The sequence below is a fragment of the Nomascus leucogenys genome, chromosome 19 (genome assembly GCF_006542625.1).
Source record: "Nomascus leucogenys isolate Asia chromosome 19, Asia_NLE_v1, whole genome shotgun sequence".
Lineage (NCBI taxonomy): Eukaryota > Metazoa > Chordata > Mammalia > Primates > Hylobatidae > Nomascus > Nomascus leucogenys.
The window spans coordinates 58947718-58970104 of NC_044399.1; the positions used below are offsets into that span (position 1 = coordinate 58947718).

The 22387-nt window shown below is 43.3% G+C and overlaps 2 protein-coding genes across 7 annotated transcripts in view; one reads left to right on the top strand and one right to left on the bottom strand.

Annotated features, from left to right (window-relative positions):
• Positions 1–22387, bottom strand: part of BABAM2 (BRISC and BRCA1 A complex member 2) — a 574233-nt gene that overhangs the window by 537335 nt on the left and 14511 nt on the right. The window lies entirely within an intron of this gene.
• The window catches only part of RBKS (ribokinase), a 108683-nt gene that overhangs the window by 81488 nt on the left and 4808 nt on the right, over positions 1–22387 (top strand). Inside the window, exon 9 of one of the 4 annotated variants that reach the window (XR_004027069.1) lies at positions 2674–3082. The exons of the other annotated variants lie outside the window; for them this stretch is intronic. The gene's annotated coding sequence lies outside the window, so the exon portion shown is untranslated. Of the gene's footprint in view, positions 1–2673; positions 3083–22387 lie in introns of those variants that run through there. 4 annotated transcript variants of the gene reach the window in all.

The following is a 22387-nucleotide window of genomic DNA, read 5'->3' on the forward strand; positions in this document are numbered from 1 at the left end:
ATGTCAAAGAAGAGAAGGCATACCAATTTGTGTCAGCATTTGCTGTAAATTAGGAGTACAGGGAGAGTTTAATGTAATGTAGAATTGGAATTAAAATAGAACCAATATTTAGGCAGTCCTCCGCCTCTTTTTTTCCCTGCTGTGACATGGATTGACTTTCTCCCAGCTTAAGTACCTAATGTAGTTCATTTTTTTTCCTTTCTGCTGGAATTCCCCCTCCCCCCCCCCCCACAAAATACTACATATTTATTTCTGGCATCCAAAATTAAATATTTTCACCTTTTCCATTCCAATCACAACCAAAAACTCAGGGTATGAAGAGGTGGAGTTTTCCCCCTCATCTTCCACACCTTTGCAGCATAGAAAGGACCTCTGGTGGCCAGGCACAGTACCTCATTCCTGGAATCCCAGTACTTTGGGAGGCCAAGACAAGAGGATCGCTTGAGCCCAGGAGTTTCTGGAGACCAGCCTGGGCAACATAGAGAGACCCCATCTCTACAAAAAAATTTTTTATAGCCAGGCACAGTGGTAAATGCCTGTAGTCCCAGCTACTCAGGAGGCTGAGTCGGAAGGATCGTTTGAGTCCAGGGAGGTCAAAGCTGCAGTGAGCCGTGATTGCACCACTGCACTCCAGCCTGGGTGACAGAGCGAGACCCTGTCTCAAAAAAAGAAAAAAAAGACCTCTGCCATGCCAGTGTAATCAGTTCAGCTGTTGTAAATAACTATTAATCCCTCCTTAATACAGTACTAATGTGGGTGTTACCTCCATGGTTTCTTTTTTCCTAAGCTGAGAATAAAAGGTTGATAGTGAACATCTCACAATGTAAATTTGTGCAAGGTGTTTCTGTAACTTGTGAGAATTCTTTAGCACACATGCAAGAGTGTTCTTCCTTTTAAAGTGGTCACGTTGGGAAGCTTCACATTCAGACCACATGTTTTCAGAACCTTTTTGGAGCTCTTTATTTGAATTTCTGCCAGAGCCAATCTTGTTCTTTACAGTTGCCCATTGGTTTTGGCCAATGGTGGAGTTCCCTAGCTTGATCCCTCACCTTAATCATTAGACTTGGCTTTAAACAATTCACTCTTTCCAGAAATAAATTCCTTAGGATATGGTTCTCAAAATATAGCCCTAAAGCCAGCAGTATCGCCATCACCTGGGAAGTCATTAGAAACACACATCCCAGGCCCCACCTTATATTTAATGGATCAGAAACTTTGGGGATGGAGCCCAGCAGTAGGTGTTTTAACAAGCCCTCCAGGCGATTCCAGTGCATGCTCAAGTTTAAGAACCACTGACTGAGATGAAATGTGCCTCCATTGAGGATATTCAAAGATATGCTACAGATTTTGAAGGTACTGAAAGAGAAGTTTCAAAATATTTTTGAGCAAAGTTAGAATACATTTATGGCCTCCCCAGAGGACTGCTTTAATGGGGACTGGGCTTTAACCAGGGTGTTCCAGTTCTATCACCTAGCCATTTAACCTTGAGCAAGTTCTTACACTTGGTTTCTCATCCGGAAAATCAAAGACCCACCCTACCTACCTCACAGCATTGCGATGAAATTCAAATTTAATCACATCTGCAAACATGCCCTGTAAACCAGAAAGTGCTGTGGAAAAGTGAAAGTCATGTCACTCTGCAGGCAGAATTCTGGTAGCCTGAGCATTATGTCAGGGAAATGAGTGGGGCAAAGGCTTATATTTATCATTTCCCTGGCCAGATATACCTTTTTGTCTATATAATGGCCTTATGGATGTGTCTCAGATTCTGCCATTTCAGCCTACCAATTCATCTGGTATTGAGAGAGGAAAACCATTGCCTGATTAGTAGCTACAAAATGCTAGAAAAATATTAATATATCCATTTTCAGGTCGGTCCTGGTGGCTCACGCCTTTAATTCCAGCACTTTGGGAGGCCGAGGCGGGCGAATCGTTTGAGCCCAGAAGTTTGAGACCAGTGTGGGCAACATGGCAAAACCCTGACTCTACAAAAAAATACCAAAAAAATTAACCACCCACCTGTAGTCCCAGCTACTTGGGAGGCTGAAGTAGGAGGATCACTTGAGCCCAGGAGGTTGAGCCTACAGTGAGCTGAGATCGTGCCATTGCACTCCAGCCTGGGAAACAGAGTGAAACCCAGTCTCAAAAAAAAAAAAAAAAAAAAGGAAAGAAAAATATATCCATTTTTTGGCTGGGCATGGTGGCTCATGCCTGTAATCCCAGCACTTTGAGAGGCTGATGTGGGTGGATTACTTGAGGTCAGGAGTTTGAGACTAGCCTGACCTGTATAGTGAAACCCCGTCTCTACTAAAAATACAAAAATTTCCCAGACATGGTGGCGCACGCCTGTAATCCCAGCTACTCAGGAGGCTGAGGCAGGAGAATCGCTTGAACCCAGGAGGTAGAGGTTGCAGTGAGCTGAGATTGCACTACTGCACTCCAGCCTGGACGACAGAGTGAGACTCAGTCTCAAAAAAATGAAAATAAAAAATACAAAAGAAAAAATATATCAATTTTCAAACTTGCTGTTTCCTACAAGGACCCAGGAAAGCTCGGAAATGAGCCATCAGGGCCAACTATGTTGTGTGGATACTGAAGCTCTCATGCCTGGAACATGGCACACACCAGCAGTGCAAGGGTCTGTCCTAAAAACATCATTTTATCCCTGTGCAGGGGTGTCTGGACCTTCAAGGAGGAAACTCAGTGCTCATTGCCACACATTAACCACTGCAGAGAGATCGAAAAGAAAAGCCCTCAAGAAAATCAGATCTGCGGAAACCAAGATTTACAGACCAAACCAGTTAATGCAAGTTTGTCCAACACAAATTTGTAAACTTTCTTAAAACGTTATGAGAATTTTTCTGCAATGTTTTTTAACCTCATCAGCTATCGTTAGTGTATTTTATGGCCCAAGACAATTCTTCTTCCAGTGTGGCCCAGAGAAGCCAAAAGATTAGACACCCCTGAATGTATCTGTGTTTGAGAAGAATGTGGATGGATTTTTACCTTAGAGATTAGCCTTTACAAACAACTTCATCATAGGATTCTTTTTTTTTTTTTAAGTCAAGGTCTCACTGTCACCCAGCTCACTGCAGCCTCAACTTCCTGGGCTTCAACAATCCTCCCACCTCAGCCTCCAGAGTACCTGGGACCACAGGTGTGCACCACCACACCTGGCTAAAGTTTTGCATTTTTTTGTAGAGACTAGGTTTTGCCATCTTCCCCAGGCTGATCTCAAACTCCTGAGCTCAAGGAATCCGCCAGCCTTGGCCTCCCAAAGTGCTGAGTTTACAGGCTTGAGCCACCGTGCCTGGCCAGGAATTCTTAAACAGCAAGCTGCTGGTACATTTATAATTTAATTTGAAAACTTTACAAACTCTTTAATGAACACTTCTGGGCAGGAAGGAAGCTAAACCTGTTGCCTCAGTGCTTATTGGAAATGAAGTTTCAATGGCACAGAACCACCTGGCCAACACCAACTTCACTTTTCACACAAAGTGCCAGCTAAAATTGAGATTAGGTGTGAGTATATTAATAATTGGTTAATTATGGTTACATTATTGGATAATTACAGAACAATAAGCTATTGGTTAATTATAGAATTAGAATATGAAATGATTTTGCTCAAAAATGTGTCCCCACTTAACAAATCTCTAGAGACAAAGTAGATAAGTGGTTCCTAGGCCTGGGGTGGGTGGGGAGGAATGGGGAGTGACTGTTACTGAGTATGAGGTTTCTTTCAAGGGAGATGAAGATTTCTAAAATTAGATTGTGGTGATGGTTGCTCAACTCTGTAACTATACTAAAGAACATTGAATTGTACACTTTAAATGGGTGTATTCTATTTATATTAATTATACCTCAAAGCTGTTTTTTTAAATCCAATAGCTAATGAATTGCAGAGCCAAGACAAAAAAATTGTACCTATTTAAAAGACGGAAGCAAAAATAATATCAAAACTTTGCTGCATGCAGTTTAAGACTTGATTCATATGAAAGTGGTCATTTGAAATACATTAAGCCAGAAAATACTTGCTCTTTTTTTTTTTTTTTTTTTTTTTGAGAGTCTCGCTCTGTTGCCCAGGCTGGAGTGCAGTGGCACAATCTCAGCTTACAACAACCTCCACCTCCCAGGTTCAAGTGATTCTCCTGCCTCAGCCTCCCGAGTAGCTGGGATTACAGGTGCGGACCATCATGCCCTGCTAATTTTTGTACTTTTTTTGTGTGTAGATGGGGTTTCGCCATGTCAGTCAGGCTGGTCTCGAGCTCCTGACCTCAAGTGATCTGCCCACGTTGGCTTCCCAAAGTGCTGGGATTACAGGTGTGAGTCACCATACCTGGCCCCTGCTCTGTCTTTTAATTGCAGAGTAATTAAAAAATGGATTATCTCAGACTAATAATTGACTTTTTTTTTTTTTTTGAGACAGAGTCTTGCTCTGTCACCCAGGATGGAGTGGCACAATCCAACAGGGGCACAATCTTGTCTCACTGCAACTTCCATCCCCTGACTCAATAAATCCTCCCACCTCTGCCTCCCAAGTAGGCGGGACTATAAGTATATGCCACCAAACCCAGCTAATTTTTGTATTTTCTGTAGACACAGGGTCTCACCACGTTGCCCAGGCTTGTCTTGAACTCCTGGCCTCAACTGATCCTCCCGCCTCAGCCTCCCAAAGTGCTGGGATTACAGGCATGAGCCACCACACCTGGCTAATAATTGAAATTCAAATGTCAAAAATCAAGGTGGCTGGTAGTAGAAGGCAAAGTAACGGACATTTGCGACATAATGGTTTGTCATGTTCCCTACAGATTTCTTTAGAAAAAAATCAGCACTTACACAATAATGATAAGAAAACTGAAATCTCACTGTCCTTCATGATGCTCATAAACTGACCTGGTTAGAGAAGGCTGTAAGGTTGAGGTTCAGGAAAGGATGTGATCTCATCCTTATGATAGAAATATGCACTGATAAGAGAAGTTAGAAAAATTCAGATTTTGGCCAGGTACAGTGGTACGTGCTTGTAATGCCAACACTTTGGGCAGCCAAGGCAGGAGGATCACTTGAGGCCAGGAGTTTGAGACCAGCCTGGGCAACAAAGAGAGACTCTGTCTCTATAAAAATATTTTTTAAAGAGAAAAGAAAGAAAAAGAAAAATTCATATTTGAGCTGTGGAACTGGGCTCTTCTGTAAGCAGCATTGTGCCTAATGGCATGTTCACAAACAGACCGCTCAGTCCTGTCTGCATAGGGGAGAACCTTTCCACTTTCCCACCTTGGGAAAGATAGGCCATGCCATGCGGGTTCTCATCTTCTTGTTAAATTCCTCACTCCAGGGGTTGAGTTTCCCCAGGACTCACTGGTGGCCATGGAGACTGTAAATGGAGGTAAACAGGAGAGGAACTGGCTGACAGAGGTAGGGATTTCTGGCTCAGTGAGGAAAGCAGGGAGGTATTAGCTTGCATTGAACTTAGAGTTGCTGCGCAGGGCTTCTTAACTCACTAGAAGTCCCTGACTGGGCCACTGGTAGTTCTTTGGGACAAGAGGTCCTGCTTCACTTTTTCTCAAACTTTGTTTTTCATCATCACCCCACACCAAGGAAACTTTTGGGACTTTTTTTCCTAATCACCCTGCCTCTTCCCCCATGAAATTTTTATACCACGTACACACACACACACACACACGTTCCTTGACCTACAATGGGATTACATTCAGATAAACTAACCGTAAACTGAAAATATGATTAATAGAAAATGCATTTAATACAGCTAACCTACTGCTATACTTGAGATGTTGTCCCTGCTAAATCTCATGTTGAATTGTAATCCCCAGTGTTGGAGCTGGGGTCTTGTGGGAGGTGACTGGATCACGGGGGTGGATTTCTCATGAATGGTTTAGCACCATCCCCTTGCCGCTGTCCTCAAAATAGTGAGTGAGTTCTCTCAAGATCTGGTTGTTTAAAAGTATGGCAGTGGGGCACAGTGGCTCATGTTTGTAATCCCAACACTTTGGGAGGCAAAGGCAGGTGGATCACCGGAGTTCAGGAGTTCAAGACCAGCATGGGCAACATAGCAAGACTCTGTCTCTAACAATAACAAAAAAATATGTATATATATATGTTTTATATATATATATATATATACACACACATACACACTACTCGGGAAACTGAGACAGGAGGCTGGCTTGTGCTCCGGAGGTTGAGGCTGCAATAAGTCATGGGTGACAGAGTGAGACCCTGTGTCAAAAACAAAAGTGCGTGGCATCTTCCCTGTCACTCTCTTTTGCTCCTGCTCTCCCCATGTACCATGCCTGCTCCTGCTTCGCCCTCCACCATGAGTGAAAGCTCCCTGAGGCCTCCTCAGAAACCACACAGATGCCAGCACCATGCTTGTACAGCTGCAAAACTATGAGCCAGTTAAATCTCTTTTCTTTATAAATTAGCCAGCCTCAGGTATTTCTTTATAGCAATGCAAGAACTGCCTAACACACCTACCAAACATTATATTACAGTTTGTACTGAATGTGTATCACTTTCACACTGTCATAAACTTGAAAAATTGTAAGTCGAACCATCATAAGTTGGGATCGTGTGTGTGTGTGTGTGTGTGTGTGTGTGTGTCTTTGTGTGTGTATACTGTGGCCCTTTGGAGAGCATTTGTATAATATCTAAGGTTTTTTTCACGCACCCCCACCAAGAATGGATTTTGACCCCTTTCGGGGAGATACAGCCCCAGTTGAGAATGCATGCCCTGGATGAAATGAAGGCTGTAGGCAGGGCCCTTCTGTTCACTCTGAGTGAGTGGCGAGGTTGATAACATGGATTAAGTAGATCAGGCAGCCCTATATCCATCATTAATCAGGATAGGCCCTGACCTCAGGTTCTAGCACTGCCCTGCTAGAGGAACGTCCTCCAAAATCACATTGTTCCTGCACCATCTGTTCAGCCTGCCTGCCCCGTCCTCCAGCCTCTGCTACATCTCCTCTCCATAGGTGGCAGCCCTCTGCCCAGTGGCTGGCTAGCTGTGGTAGACAGTGGAATGCTCCATCAACTTGGCATTGCTGAGGATGTGCAGGCTGTCCCTGCCAGCAGTAACCCTGTTCCCATCCTGTCCTGCAGCCTTACCCACCCCAGCTCTAGGCCTCTACCCAGAAACCTCTCAATGTTCTCCCTCTCCACCTCCTCCCCAAATGAAAGCATGGGGAATGGATTTCAGAGACCCCAGCACACAATGGTGACCATGACTGGAACTCTCTGGAGCCTGGCATCCCTCATAAACAAGAGCCACAGGACACTGGCCTTCACCTCTTCCTGGCTCCAAGTGCATTCCTGGCCGCCCTTATCCTTCTACTCTGAGCTGGAAACATAAAGCCAGTCACAGCATAAACCCCTTGCCTCACAATCTTATGGATTGTGCCCTAGGATGGTGACCTTCTTTGTTTCTTAGAAGCCTTGTCTGGCCCCCTCTGACCTAGGTCATGGGCTTTCACTGCCAAAAACTTGAGCAACATAAGGGGCCGCTGAGATAATACCATCTTTGTCTGCCTCACCTTTGTTGAACACCTGCTCTGTGCCAAGCACTGTGCTAAGCCTTTTCACATACATTACTTAATTCAGTCTTCACAATGGCCCTATGAGGTAAGTTCCCATTGTACAGATAAATAAACCCACAGAAAAGCTGAGTAACTTGCCAGAGGTCACACAGCTAGTAAGTGGTGAAATCAGGACTTAAACCCAGGTCTGTCTGAAATCCAAACCATTTACTGCATTGTCCCAGTTGAAAAAAACATTTTCCAGTTGTATGAATAGAAATAAAAATGACACAAGACCTTTATTGCCAGTGAAAAGGCGGTGAATTTACCATTCTCAAAAGATGACGGAGCTGGCCAGGAGTGGTGGCTTGCACGTGTAGTCCCAGCTACTCAGGAGGCTGAAATGGGAGGATTGCTTGGGCCCAGGAGGTTGAGGCTGCAGTGAGCCGTGATCACGCCACTGTAACCCAACCTGGGTGACAGAGCAAGAGCCTGTCTCAAAAAAAAAAAACACAGCTAACAAAAAGGGGCAGAGGCAGGTTAAAACCAGGTACATATGACACCCACATCTCCTGCCTGTCACTGATTAACCCTTGGAGGACAAAGAATGACTTTTATGTTCCCCAGCCCAGTCAGCTAGATACTCGCGCCTCAGCCTCCTGCAGACAAGAACAAGGCAGAAGCCCCATTTTTAGAACTTGGAAGCAAGCGCAGAGCAAGCCTGGCCCCCGGGCCAGCCTAACATGAGCCATCTCAGCAGCTGGCGCAGCCCTCCTTGAAACACTCTCCCTTGAAGAAATTCTGACCTAAACCCAGTGCAGCCAGCAAGGCTGACCCTGTTGGTGGAATCTGGTGGCCCCAGTATGGTGGTGGGAGGTAGCAGAGACCCTGGTGGTTTACATTTGCCCTCTCTCCTTTTCCTGAACCCCTGGCAATATTCTTTTTTAAGAAATAATGCATTGACTTATGATTTAGTCATGTTTCATCCATTTGCTTTTCCCTGGCTTCTAAAACCACAAGCATGGCTGAGGAATTCATGTCCACAGTGTAGGCTCTGAATAGCTTTGTGTAGGGAGAGGTTTTGAAAAGAGAAGAAAGTGGCATCTACTTGTGAGATGGAATGCATGAAGACATCAGGGAGGAATGCACGCGCTGTAACTGTTAGGGTCCCTCGGCAGTTTGGGTAGTGACTCATTCAGCGTGGGTACGGATTCCTAACAAGTGAAGCTTGGTAGTGATGTCATTCTTGCAAGATTGTCTGGGATCTGTTAGAGCTGCCTGACAAGATCTTACCTTGGAGACTTTCATCACTTGGGGGTTTTTCCCAGCTATACTTCATACCCATCATTTCCTCCAACTTGTCCCCTTTTCTATCAACTGGAATTTGGCAAACCAGAACTTTCACGCATCTGTTCCATTGTCATCCTCCTACAGGGCGTTCCTGGGACAGTGTGTGCTCCTCACCTCATCTCTCAGCACCCATCCTCCTGAGAGTTCTTGGCTCAGTCAGTGCCTACCTCAGCTACGGTCCAGGCCTTGCACTAGGTCTCAGGACACGGAGGTGATGAAGACAGGTGTCCTACCCTCCAGGGGAGGGCAGGGGGCAGCCAGAGGGCCTGAGACTGGTGGTTTCAGGGACAGCACTGTGGTTTGAACATAGTGCTAGGCAATAAATACGTGATGACCAAATTAATACCCAAGCTGAGTCTCCAAAAATGAGTATAGGAGTTAGTCTAGGGAAAAGTCCAAGCCAAGGTGTCTCCATGTACTGAGACCCGTAAGTGAATAGGAAGAAGTAAGTTCCTTAAGTGAATAGGAAGAAGTAAGAGATGAAACTGGAAAAGTGGTTTAGGGAACCTCGTGTGCCATGTTAAGAAGTTGACGCCACGGAGGCCACATGGACAGATTTGCAATAGTGTAGAGGATGGGCTGGAAGGGTCCAGACTGGAGGCAGGGAGACTGGCTAGGAAATTAATGTGACCCTCTGAGGTGATGTGAACATTACTGGGGCAGTGGGGGTAGGGGTGGAGACGGGAGGACAGATTTGAGAAACATTTAGGATTTAAACTCGACAACTGGTGATTGATGAAGTATATGGGAAGATGCCCAGGAGACCCCCAGGTTTTCAGTGTGGAGGTGCCACAAGCTGAAAAGATAAGAAGAGGCCCATGTTAAGGCAGAGTTTTGAGTTCATTTTGGCCGTGTTGAGTTAGAGTTGCCTGCAAGAAACATGAGCCAGGTTAAGCAGGCTCACAGGTGGTTAGATACACAAATCCAAAGACAGAGGAGAGTCTGGGCTAAAGATACTGATTTAGGACCCATTCTATTGATAGCAGCTGAAACTGTATGGCTACATACACCCCAACTTCCTTTCCTGATCCATGTCTGTTTATCTAGGACTTTGGTGCCTACATGACCATTTTTCTCTCTGTCCCCATGCTGTCATGATGTAGGATGACTTCAGTGCCATGAGGATGAACCATTACCAAGTCTCATAGCTCCTAGATGTCCTGTACTCCGGTGACTCTTCACCTCCACTCCACTGCAGCCTCCCACTCCCATGACAACCTCCAGGACATTGCTAGTACCTCCTTGGGACCACTTCAATTCTCCAGTAAAACCTCACATCCTCCTCTCTGAGCAACCCCTGGCTTTCACCTCTTGTACGCCATTCCCACTTGTCTTAGTTCCCTGTACTTTCTCCTTGCCTGTTGACCCTCTCCTGACCTCTCTTCTTTCCTGATCCAGGTCAGACTCTCTGATTGTTCATCTGAAATATTCTTTCTTGAAACCTTTGCTTCCTTTGTACCCCTGCTCCTCCCCCACACCTGCCCAGGACAATGCTAGTTCATGTTCTCTGCTCCTGCCACAAGCACACAGAGGAAAATGGACCCCCCCCATGCAGTGGAGCCTCACTGGAGCTTCACAGCCTTCCCTCTTCCATCCCTGTATTTCTTCATCACTATGGAAAACATAAGCCTTCCCATGGGGAAATGGGAAAATGTGGGCAGTCTCTTTCCCCCAAAATAGCTTCTCCATCTGCTCTGCTGCTGAATTCCTGCACAGATGACCTTGGTACAAATCTCAACTGCCATTTACCACCTTTTCTTTACACTGGGCAAGAGATTTAACCTTGAATCCCAGTTTCCTCAGCATAAAATAAGGATGGCCCAGGGTTGCTGCTGGCGTCTGTGACACTCTGTGCAAATTATTGTAGAAGAAGCTGCCCCTCTCGATAGGCACACAGCTTGGTGAGCTGGCCATGGCCCACAGCCCACTCTCAGCCCTCAGCTGGGCACCCTTGCGCAATGCCACTTTGCCTAATCATACACCGCAGCCCTAAATAAGCCTACCTCCCCTGGGTTCTAATGAAAACAAAGGCCATAACCTGGAAAGCACTCAGCAGAGAGCCTGACTCTGAGCAGAGCCTCACAACAAAAGCTATCGCAGACCAGCAGACTCAGATTAACATGGAAGTGTGCTCTGCTGGGGATGTCACACATTTATGCCAGCTCCACAGCGTTTATTGGAGAGCAGAGCCTTAAGAAGCAGGGATATGAGTCGGGTACCTTCAGTGAAGGAACTAACCCATGGCCATAGTCAAGGGCCCAGGCAGGCAAGGGACAATGGGAGGGAGAGGGGAGTGAGGCAGCTATGGACAGACAGGATTGTCTGAAACGGAGGGGAAGGGAAATAAGAAACCAGCCTCCCTATGGCAACATTGCCTCGAGCCCTAGCAGCAGAGGCTGCCCACCCAGACCCACACCCAGCTCCAGGCACTGCCTCAGGGGCTCCTGCCTCTCAGATTCTCCCCTTGGGGTCATCTCACCAGCTGCTCATGAGTGTCATCTCTCACCAGCCCTGCGAAGTCCTCAACCCTCCCACCGGCACCCTCCCACCCCCACTAGAAGGCTCAGGTATTCCATGGGGCCAGTTTTCCTGTCCTTGCGCTTCCCTGATTCCCCAGCTTCCTCCATGGGCACCACTAGAACTCAGAACCCAGAAGTGTCAAGGACCTCAGGAAGGCAGGGGTTTCAGATGCCACACCCATTCTATAAGAGCAGCTCTTCCTTAAGAGGAAATCACTGTGAGAAGGCAAAGGGTAGTAGCCACATGGGTATTATATTGAAGGAAGATGAATTATTCCATCACCCCTTTTGGCACAAAAATAATTTTCAGTAAAAGGTTAAAACCATCATGTTGTATCAATGAGAACTATTTCATTATTCCAAGAATGATTGATTGGAAAGTACTTGACTTACAGGAAAATCACAGTGATACAATACAGCTCCTACTTTTAAAGCACTTTCCATTTAAAAAAAAATCATACCAGTGTATAAAAATAGTTACACTGAAGATGTGAATCAACAGCCAAGTAATTTATTGGCACTTGAAAGCTTTGTGGTATAAATAGATTCAACAATGAGAATATCAAGTAACTCTGGGCCGTGGCAACCTAACCTTCATTTTCACTAACACAAAAGAAAGTCACATGTAGTTCAGCAAGGGCCATCTGGTCACCTTAGAAGAGATCATGGGAAGAGAAGAACATGATAGAGCCAGGACCAATAAGTCAGGTCAACTCAAAGCAAGGGACAAGGCAGCAGGAGAAACAGAGGGGACAGAGAAGTAGTCCCTGCCCTAAAGAGAGTTCATATTGTCCCATAGCGAAGGCTTGTACAGAAAACGTTCAGCACAATGAACTCAAGTCCTAAGAGAAACACAAAGGGATTACAGGATGTCAAAAGGGAGGGAGACTCTTTTCAGCTTGGTTTCCTTCCTTTTTCCGTCCCTCTTTGCCTGCTTGCCCCAAACCTTCACTGGGTGGTGGAACAGGATGAGAGCAGGAATCACTGGGTCTGGGTACAAAGTGCAGCTCTGCCATTTACCTGCTCTGATAAATGACTGGTAAATGACTTACAAATGACTGGATGTTTCTGAGACTCAATTCCCTCAAGTTTCAGTGGCAGGGGAGTGCAGGGTCAGTGTGAAGATGAAATGAGGTCAATGTTGTGTGTGTGTATATAAATACCCAGCTTTGCTGCCTCTTGATGAGGAGCAAACAGTAAAAGTTCACTCTCTTCCTTACCCTTCCACTCCTCTGTAAAGAGTACAAGGCCTTTTCTTCCCCTTTCATGTTTAAATTTCAAAGAGTTTTTCCATCGTTGGATGTAGTGTGACTTTTCAGATCAGCCTTCTTTTCTTTGACCCAAAGGCCCCTGTCAGCCAGGAGCCTCCCTGCTTCTTTGTGGTTCGGGGCTCAGTAGTCCAACTGCTGCCCTCTTGGTGCAGAGAAACACAGAACCCCTGCATCTCACATCTGGTGAGAAGGTGGAGACTGGGGCAACTGAGAGACCGTCCATCAGCAAGCATTAATTGAACACACAGTACTTTTAAGGGATTGTAAAACTCTAAGGAGTCAGCAGGGAAAGACATGGACAAGATTTCCGACCTCTCATAAGAGTTTAACAGATGGAGATTGCCGCTGTCATGGTTCTTGGTTGAAAACAGAAGAAACCAGTGGTGGTCTTGGCATACGGCGCTGGATACCATCACAACAGGGCTGCCACTAACATCCCAGGCCTCAGCTTTTTGTTTTTTGGCAATCACTGTCACAGCTAAAAAGTGTTCCTCCCAGGCTGGGCATAGTGGCTCACACCTGTAATCCCAGCACTTTGGGAGGCCGAGGCAGGCGGATCCCCCAAGGTCAGGAGTTTGAGACCAGCCTGGCCAACATGTTGAAACCCTGTCTCTACTAAAAATACAAAAATTAGCCGGGCCTGGTGACACACGCTTGTAATTCCAGCTACCTGGGAGGCTGAGGCAGGAGAATTGCTTGAACCCAGGAGGCAGAGGTTGCAGTGAGCCGAGATCACACTATTGCACTCCAGCCTGGGCAACAAGAGCGAAAACTCCAGCTCAAAAAAAAAAAAAAAGAAAAAAAAAGAAAGTGTTCCTCCCGGTCCTCTCATTGTTTCATGGGGGTGTCATTGTCTAGTTCATGGTTACAATGGAAACTACAATGAGGTGGGTATTCCCAAGTGTGGGAAAGAGCTTCACTTCAGTCTACCCCGACTTGTAGCAGATGTCCACTTAAGAAAGAGAGAAATCATTCAGGGGTAGAAATTGGCCCATTTGCAAATTCACAAAGAGTGACTGATATTGATTTCTTTCTCACACTTGGGATTTTTAAAACTTCATTATTATTATTATTATTATTATTATTATTATTTTTGGGGACAGAATTTCACTCTTGTTGCCCAGGTTGGAGTGCAGTGGCGCAATCTCAGCTCACCACAACCTCCGCCTCCCAGGTTCAAGCGATTGATTCTCCTGCCTCAGCCTCCCAAGTAGCTGGGATTACAGGCATGCGCCACCATGCCTGGCTAATTTTGTATTTAGTAGAGATGGGGTTTCTCCATGTTGGTCAGGCTGGTCTTGAACTCCCAACCTCAGGTGATCCGCCAGCCTTGGCTTCCCAAAGTGCTGGGATTATAGGCGTGAGCCACCGTGCCCAGCCCCCAAAACTTCTTTAATAAAATTTTTTACTTTTAAAAAGTAAAACTTACAGAAATGTTGCAGTAGTCCCATATACTCTTCACCTAGTTTCCCCAATATTAGCATTTTACCACATTTGTTTTATTGCTTTCTCTCAAAATACATCAATATCATCCTTTTCTCGATTTGAGAGTAAGTCACAGACATCATGATTCTACCTCTTAATACTTCAGGATATGTCTCCTGAAAAAAAGGACATAACAAAAATACAATATAATTATCAAATTCAAGAAGTTTTACATGGAGATAATCTTATATGTACAGTCTAATAATGTGCCAATAGTGGTTTTTTATCATTTTTGGTTCAGGATCCAATCCAAGACTATGTGTTGCTTTAGTCTCCTTGAATATGGAACAGGTTCTTAAACTATGTTGTCTTTCATGACACTGATATTTTTTGAACAGCACAAGCTCATTGTTTTGTAGAATGTATGTCAATTTAGGTCTGTCTTATGCATTTGAGGCAGGAATACTACATCCGTGACCTTGTGTCCTTCTCCAGGCCCCACATCAGGGAGCAGTGGTGTCAGTTTGTCTTCTTATTGGTGATGCTACTGTTGGTCACTTGGTTAAGGTGGTGCCTACCAGGTTTCTCAAGTGTACAATTACTCTTTTTGTCCCTGTAATTAATACATAATCTGTGGGGGGATTATTTATAACTTGTAAATATCCTACCCTCATCCTACCTTTACCCAGCAGTGTTAATACCTCCATTGATGATTCCTCCCTCAATCAGACAGCACTATGATAGTTGCCAAATAGTGACTTTTTAAAGGTTTTTACTAGCTGGCATTTACTGTAAGGAAGAATTTTTCTTTCTCCAGTATATTTATTTATTTTATATCAGTATAGACTTGTGGATTCTTAATAACATTTAATGTGACTGTTAACAATTTATCTATTTTCAGAATCCTTTAAGTAAATTGCTTTTGTATTTTGTGGGTGAGTCAACCTAATTGCAACCAGAGCTCTTTCTTGATGTGGATTTGGCCATTTAATCTATACTCCACTCTATACCAAGGCAAACAGGAAATAGAATGCTGACCTTTTATAGGAATTGTTGGGTTAAGCACATAGGTTGTTGAAGTGTTTCGAGTAACTTTGGCAAAATGAGGTACTCTGGGAAGATATCATAAAGGAGCAGGGCCTTCTAAAGAAAGACAGCAAAGGGTTTTGAATGAAGGCCCAAAAAGGTAAAGAAGACTGGTAGGATCAATGGCTTCTAAACTAGACACAGAGAAAGGGGGACTTCGCAAGGCAAGAAGGAGTGGGAGAAGGGCAGAGCGTGAACCAGCAGTGAAGTGAACATGCCCAGTCTGCGTGGAGGCTGTGCAAAAGAGCAAGGGAGGTCAAGGGAGGAAGTGAAAAAATAAATGAAGAAATGACATTTAAGAGTTCTGTTCATTGATTTTAGGTAAAAAGATTGAGCACCAAGGGATGGTAGATTCAGTGGAAACAAAGCCATCAACTTTTAATTAGGGAAAAGACTAGAAATGCTTTTGGTCAGAAAGGAAAGAACTAACAGTTGTTTAGCTTTTATTTTTTAATTTCTCTCTTCTATTGAAAGTTGAGCTGTTTTTTAATGTTCACAAAATCCTTATGAGAGAGATGTTAATAACTTCATTTTATATATAAGAAAACAAAGTCACAGAGAATTTACATTAATTTCCCCAATGTCATAAAGCTAGTAAGTGGTGAGGCCAAGATTCACACACAGGTCTATCTTACTCCAAAGCCCAGGCTGCCAGAAGAAAGAAATCTTTAGACTGGAAGAGCAGAGGTGGAATTGGAGCTCTCAATATAAGGACAAATAACTTCCCATATGCCAATCAAAACTCTTAAGCATGGCCCACAGTAAATCTCAATAATTATCTCAACCACGCACTTTGGAGTAAATCAATAGTAAACCCAGGAAATAACTTTCAAGGTTTTCAAACCTGACATTCCTGTATAACTCAATACACATACCCACCCCTCTGCCTTTTTAAAAAATCAGTTGTATTAGATATAATTTTTATACAATAAGATTTTACCCATTTTCAGTGCATGATTCAATGAGTTTTGATGAATGTATACAGTCATTTAATCACCACTATAATCATAACCTAGAGTATTTTCATCACCCCAGAAAGTTCCTGTGCAGTCCCTTTGCAGTCAGTACTCCCCAGCCCCTGGCCTGCTTTCTGTTGCCACATTTTTACCTTTTCTAGGATTTCATATAAATGAATTGATATTAGTTGGGGTTCACCAGAGAAATCAGACCAAGAAGAGAGATGTATATGTGTATGTGTATATGTATATGTATATGTATGTGTGTATGTGTATGTAGTGTATGTGTGTGTGTGTGTGTGTAGATTTATTATGGGAATTGACATGTGCAGTTATGGAAGCCAAGAAGGCCCAAGATCTGCAGGATGGAGAACTAGGAAAGCCAGTGGTACAATTTGGTCTGAGGTCAAAGGCCTGAGATCCCAGTTAGTGTGCTGAGGGAGAGGGGAGAACATAGATGTCCTAGCTCAAGGAGAGAGAGAAAGAATTTGCCCTTCTGCCTTTTAGTTCCATCCACGCCCTCAACAGATTAGAAGATGCCTGCCCACATTGGTGAGGACCAATCTTCTTTACTCAGTCTACAAATTAAAATGACAGTCTCTTCCAGAAACACTGTCACAGACATAGAAACATTATTTCTGTTAAGCAGAAATAATGTTTAGCCAGCTATGTGGGCATCATTCAACGTAGTCAAGTTAACACATAAAATTCACCATCACAAAAATCATACAATATGACATGTAGTCTTTTGTGCCTGGCTTCTCCCACTTAGCATAATTCTTTTGAGATTCATCCATGCTGTTTTATCAGCAGTTCCTTCCATTTTATTGCTAAGTAGTATTGCCTTGTCTGGATGTGCCACAGTTTGTTTATCCATTCATCAGTTCTACAACATCTGGATTGTTTCCAGTTTCGAGTGATTATAAGTAATGCTGCTGTAAACATTCACATATAGGTCTTTACATGGATATATACTTTCATTTCTTTTGGATAAATAGCTAGGAATAGAATTGCTGGGTTTTATAAATACATGTTTAACATTATTAGGAAACTGCCAAACTATTTTCCAAAGTGTCTGTATCATTTTGCATTCCCACAAGCAATGAATAAGACTTCTCGTATCTCCACATTTACACCAACCATTGGTACTTTCAGCTTTAAACATTTGTCTTTGTACTAGGTATATAATGCCATCTCACTGTGTTTTGAATTTGCATTTCCCTAGTGTCTGATGATATTGAGCATCTTTTCATATACTTATTTGGCATATGCATGATGCAGCTTCTTTGATGAAGCTTCTGTTCAAATCTCTTGCCCATTTTTATTGGGTTGTTGGTCTTATTGGGTTGTATTATTGAGTTATAACAGTACTTTACCAGATACATGTTTTGCAAATATTTTATCCCAGTCCATGGCTTATCTTTTGATATTCTTTTGAAGGGCAAAGGCTTTAAATTTTGATAAATTTCAGTTTATCAGGTTTTTTAATCTTTGTGCTTTTGGTGTCCTAAGAAATTTGCCTAGCACAAGGTTACAGCTTTTCTCCTGTCTTCTTCTGGAAGTTTGTTGTTTCAACTCTTACATTTAGGTTTGTGACCCATTTTGAGTTAATTGTTGTCTATGGTGTGAGATAAGGGTTTGTGTTCTTGCATATGGATATCCATTTGTCCCAGAACCATTTGTTTAAAAGACTGCCCTTTCCTCCATTGAATTACTGGGTACAGGTTGAGTTTCCCTAATCCAAAATCCACAATCCAAAATGCTTCAAAATCATGAGCCAGGTGCAGTGTCATCCCTGTAATCACACTTGTAATCTCAGCACTTCAAGAGACCAAGGCAGGTAGGTCCCTTGAACCTAGGAGTTCAAGACCAGCCTGGGCAACATGGTGAAACCCCATCTCTCTCTCTGTCTCTGTCTCTCTCTCTCTGTATATATATATATATACACACACACACACACACACACACATACATACACACATACACATACACACAAATAAAAAAATTAGCTGGCCAGGCATGGTGGTTCACGGCTGTAATCCCAGCACTTTGGGAGGGCGTGGCAGGCGGATCATGCGGTCAGGAGCTCGAGACCAGCCTGGCCAATATGGTGAAATCTCATCTCTACTAAAAATACAAAAATTAGCCAGGCGTGGTGGCAGATGCCTGTAATCCCAGCTACTTGGGAGGCTGGGGCAGGAGAACTGCTTGAACTCAGGAGGCGGAAGTTACAGTGAGTCAAGATAGCACCATTGCACTCCAGCCTGGGCTACAGAGTGAGACTCTGACTCAAAAAAAAAAAAAAGGCCAGGTGTGGTGGCACACATCTATACTCCCAGCTACTTGGGAGGCTGAAGTGGGAGGATTGCTTGAACTCAGGAGGTGGAGGTTACAGTGAGCCAAGATCATGCCACCACACTCCAGCCTGGGCAACAGAGTGAGACCCTGTCTCAAAAAAAAGCTTCAAAATCTGAAATTTTTTCAGTGCCAACCTGACCCTCAAAAGAAATGTTCATTGGAGTATATTGGATTTCAAATTTTTGGATAAGAGATACTCAACCAGTGAGTATAATGCAAATATTCCAAAAATCAAAAAAAAAATCTGAAATACAAAACATCTCTGGTCCCATGTATTTCAGATAAGGGATACTCAACCTATACCTTTGTTGGAAATCAGTTGACCATATATTTGTGGGTCTGTATCTGGACTCTTCTATCAAGTTATCGAGTGAGCTACGTGTCTATCCTTATGTCAGTATCTCTGTGTCTAATTACTGCAGCTTATGGTAAGCCTGGAAACTTTGTTCTTTTTCAAAACTGTTTTGGCTATTCTAGGTCATTTCCATTTACATATACATTTTAAAATCAGTTTATTAATTTACAATAATTGCCAGCTGGGATTTTTATTGGAATTGCATTAATCTATAGATCAATTTGGGGAGAATTGATCTCTTAAGAATATTGAGTTTTCCCATCCTTGAAACTCTCACCATTTATTTTTCTTTAATTTTTCTTTTACTTTCCATAGCAATAGTGGATAGATCTTACACATATTCAGTTAAATTTAGCCTTAAATACTTCATTTTTAAAATGCTGTTGCAAATGTTTTGATAACTTTGAGTTCTTGTTCATTGCTAACATATAGAAATACGATTGGTTTTTTTCACTCTGTTACCCAGGCTGGAGTGCAGTGATGCGATCTTGGCTGACTGCAAGCTTCACCTCCCAGGTTCACACCGTTCACCTGCCTCAGCCTCCCGAGTAGCTGGGACTACAGGCGCCTGCCACCATGCCTGGCTAATTTTTTTTGTATTTTTAGTAGAGATGGGGTTTCACTATGTTAGCCAGGATGGTCTCGAACTCCTGACGTTGTTATCCACCCGTCTCGGCCTCCGAAAGTGCTGGGATTACAGGCGTGAGCCACCCTGCCCGGCCACAGTTGGTTTTTTATAGTGACCTTGTGTCCTGTTACCTTGCTAAACCTACTATTTCTAGTAGCTTTTTGGCTGGACTTCTTAGGATTTTCTACATGGGTCACTATGTCATCTACAAAGAAAAAATGTTTTACTTCTTCCTTTTCAATCTGTATGCCTTTTCTTTCTTTTTTTCCCCTGTCCTTTTGCACTGGCTAGGCAATCCAGTACAATGTTGAGTAGAAGTAGTGAGAACAGACATCTTTGATTGTTCCCAATATTAGGGAGGAAGCATTCAGTCTTTCTGGTTGAGTATGATGTTAGCTATAGATTTTTCATAAATGCTCTTTATCAAGAAGATCAAGTTACACCTTCTTTCTAAATTTGCTGAACTTTTATCATGAATGAATGTAGAATTTTGTCATATGCTTTTTCAGCTCCTGTTGATATAATCATAAGGTTTTTAATATTACTGAATTACATTGATTTTTTAAAATGTTAAACCAATCTTGCATTCCTGGGATAAATTCTACTTGGTCATGATGCATTATCATATATTTTTTATATATATATATATACACACATATATTTAATTTGCTTTAAAAAGTTAAGGTTTTTACATCTATATTCACAAAAGGTATTGATCTTTTTTGTTTTCCTGCAATGTCATGGTCTGGTTTTGGTATCATGGTGACACTAGCATTATAAAGTGTTTCCTTGGCTCTTCTATTTTCTTAAAGAATTTGTGTAGAATTAGGATTACTTCTTACTTAAATGTTTGCAAGGATTATCCAGCGAAGCCATCTAGTCTAGAGTTTTCTTTGTTGGGAACCCCTTATTTTTAATATAGGAAGGACTTATCTTCTATTCTCTATCAACACAGTGTGTGGGCCAGGCACAGTGGCTCGTACCTGTAATCCCAGCACTTTGGGAGGCCAAGGCTGGAGGATCCCTTGAGCCCAGGAGTTTGAGACCCACTTGGGCAACATGGGAAGATCCCGGCTATTTATTTGTTTTGTTTGTTTGTTTGGACAGGATCTCACTCTTTTGCCCAGGCTGGAGTGCAGTGACATGATCACAGCTCACTGCAGGCTCGACATCCCTGGGCTCAGGTGATCCTCCTGCCTCAATCTCCCAGATAGCTAGGACTACAGGCACACACCACAATGCCCAGCTAATTTTTATGTTTTTTATAGAGACAGGGCTTCGCGACGTTGCCCAGGCTGGTCTTGCTCCCAATGTGCTGGGATTACAGACGTGAGCCACCATGCCTGGCCAACCTCATCTCTACAAAAAATAAAAAGATTAGCTGGGTATGGTGGTGCACACCTGTGGTCCCAGCTACTCAAGAGGCTGAGGTGGAAGGATTGCTTGAGCCTGGGAGATCAAGGCATCAGTGAGCTATGATTATGCTACTGCACTCCATCCTGGGTGACAGAGCGAGACCATATCCTAAAAGAAAGAAAGAAAAAAGCAACACATGATGTATCCCTGAGAATGAAGGGTAATCAAGTTGTGAGAATCGTTGCTGCCTAAATAATGCTTCCAGCACACACAGTTCCACCGAGCCCTGTGTTTCCCTGGCCTTGGCTGTAGTGGAAAGGAATTTAACTGATTTTAAGAGTGTTTTCAAGTGTAGGTACAATATTTTTTAAACTTTCTTTTTTTTTTTTTTTTTTTTTTGAGACGGAGTCTCACTCTGTCGCCCAGATGGGAGTGCAGTGGCACAGTCTTGGCTCACTGCAACTTCCACCTCCTGGGTTCAAGCAGTTCTCTGCCTCAGCCTCCCGAGTAGCTGGGATTACAGGCACCCACCACCACACCCAGCTAATTTTTTGTATTTTTAGTAGAGACAGGGTTTCACCATCTTGGCCAGGCTGGTGTTGAACTCCTGACCTCGTGATCCACCCGCCTCGGCCTCCCAAAGTGCTGGGATTACAGGCATGAGCCACCACGCCCAGCCATGTTTTTTAAACTTTCTAAAAAACCTTGTCTGCAGCCAAAACATACCCTGCTAGCTAACAGAGGGGTAGGTAGACCTGATTTCTATCAGCAATGCCAGAATGTCTCCTTTCCACCTTGTGCCTCCACTCTGGTCAGGGTGTAAGGTAGGGAGGCACAGAGGCGTGGCTAACCTATTCATACTTTTATTATCTTAAACTTTTTTGGAAAAATATTATAAGCTTATAGCAAATCAAACAATATAAAAGTATATAAAGAAAAAAAGACCACTGTCCCTGTACCTTGCACATAAGAAAACCAAATATTCACAGTTCGATACATATCCTTCATTTTTCTCTATATTCTTTAAAAAAATACACATATGCTCATATAGATAGGTATTTGTCTTTTTTCATTCTTTTATTTCTTTTCCCCCAAATGGGATCATGGACGCTGAAACCTCCTTTTTTGACTTAATTGACATTTCTCCAAGTATGTGCTTCTATTGCTAGACTTTTCTTGTTAATAGCTGCATACTTTTCCATAATAAGAGTTTATTCATCCTATTTGATAGACAATCAGATGGTTTCCAGTGTTTTGCCTTTGAAAATAATGCAGCAATAAGCATCTTTGTACCTATATTCCTATATTACAGGAGCTTTTCCTTCTGTAGGAGATTCCCAGGAGCAGGATTGAAATTGTTGAATCAAAGAGCGTTACACATTTTCTTTCTTTCTTTTTTGAGATGGAGTCTCACTCTGTCGCCCAGGCTGGAGTGCAGTGGTGTGATCTCAGCTCACTGCAACCTCCATCTCCCAGGTTTAAGCAGTTCTCTGCCTCAGCCTCCCAAGTAGTTGGGATTACAGGCACGTGCCACCACGCCCGGCTAACTTTTGT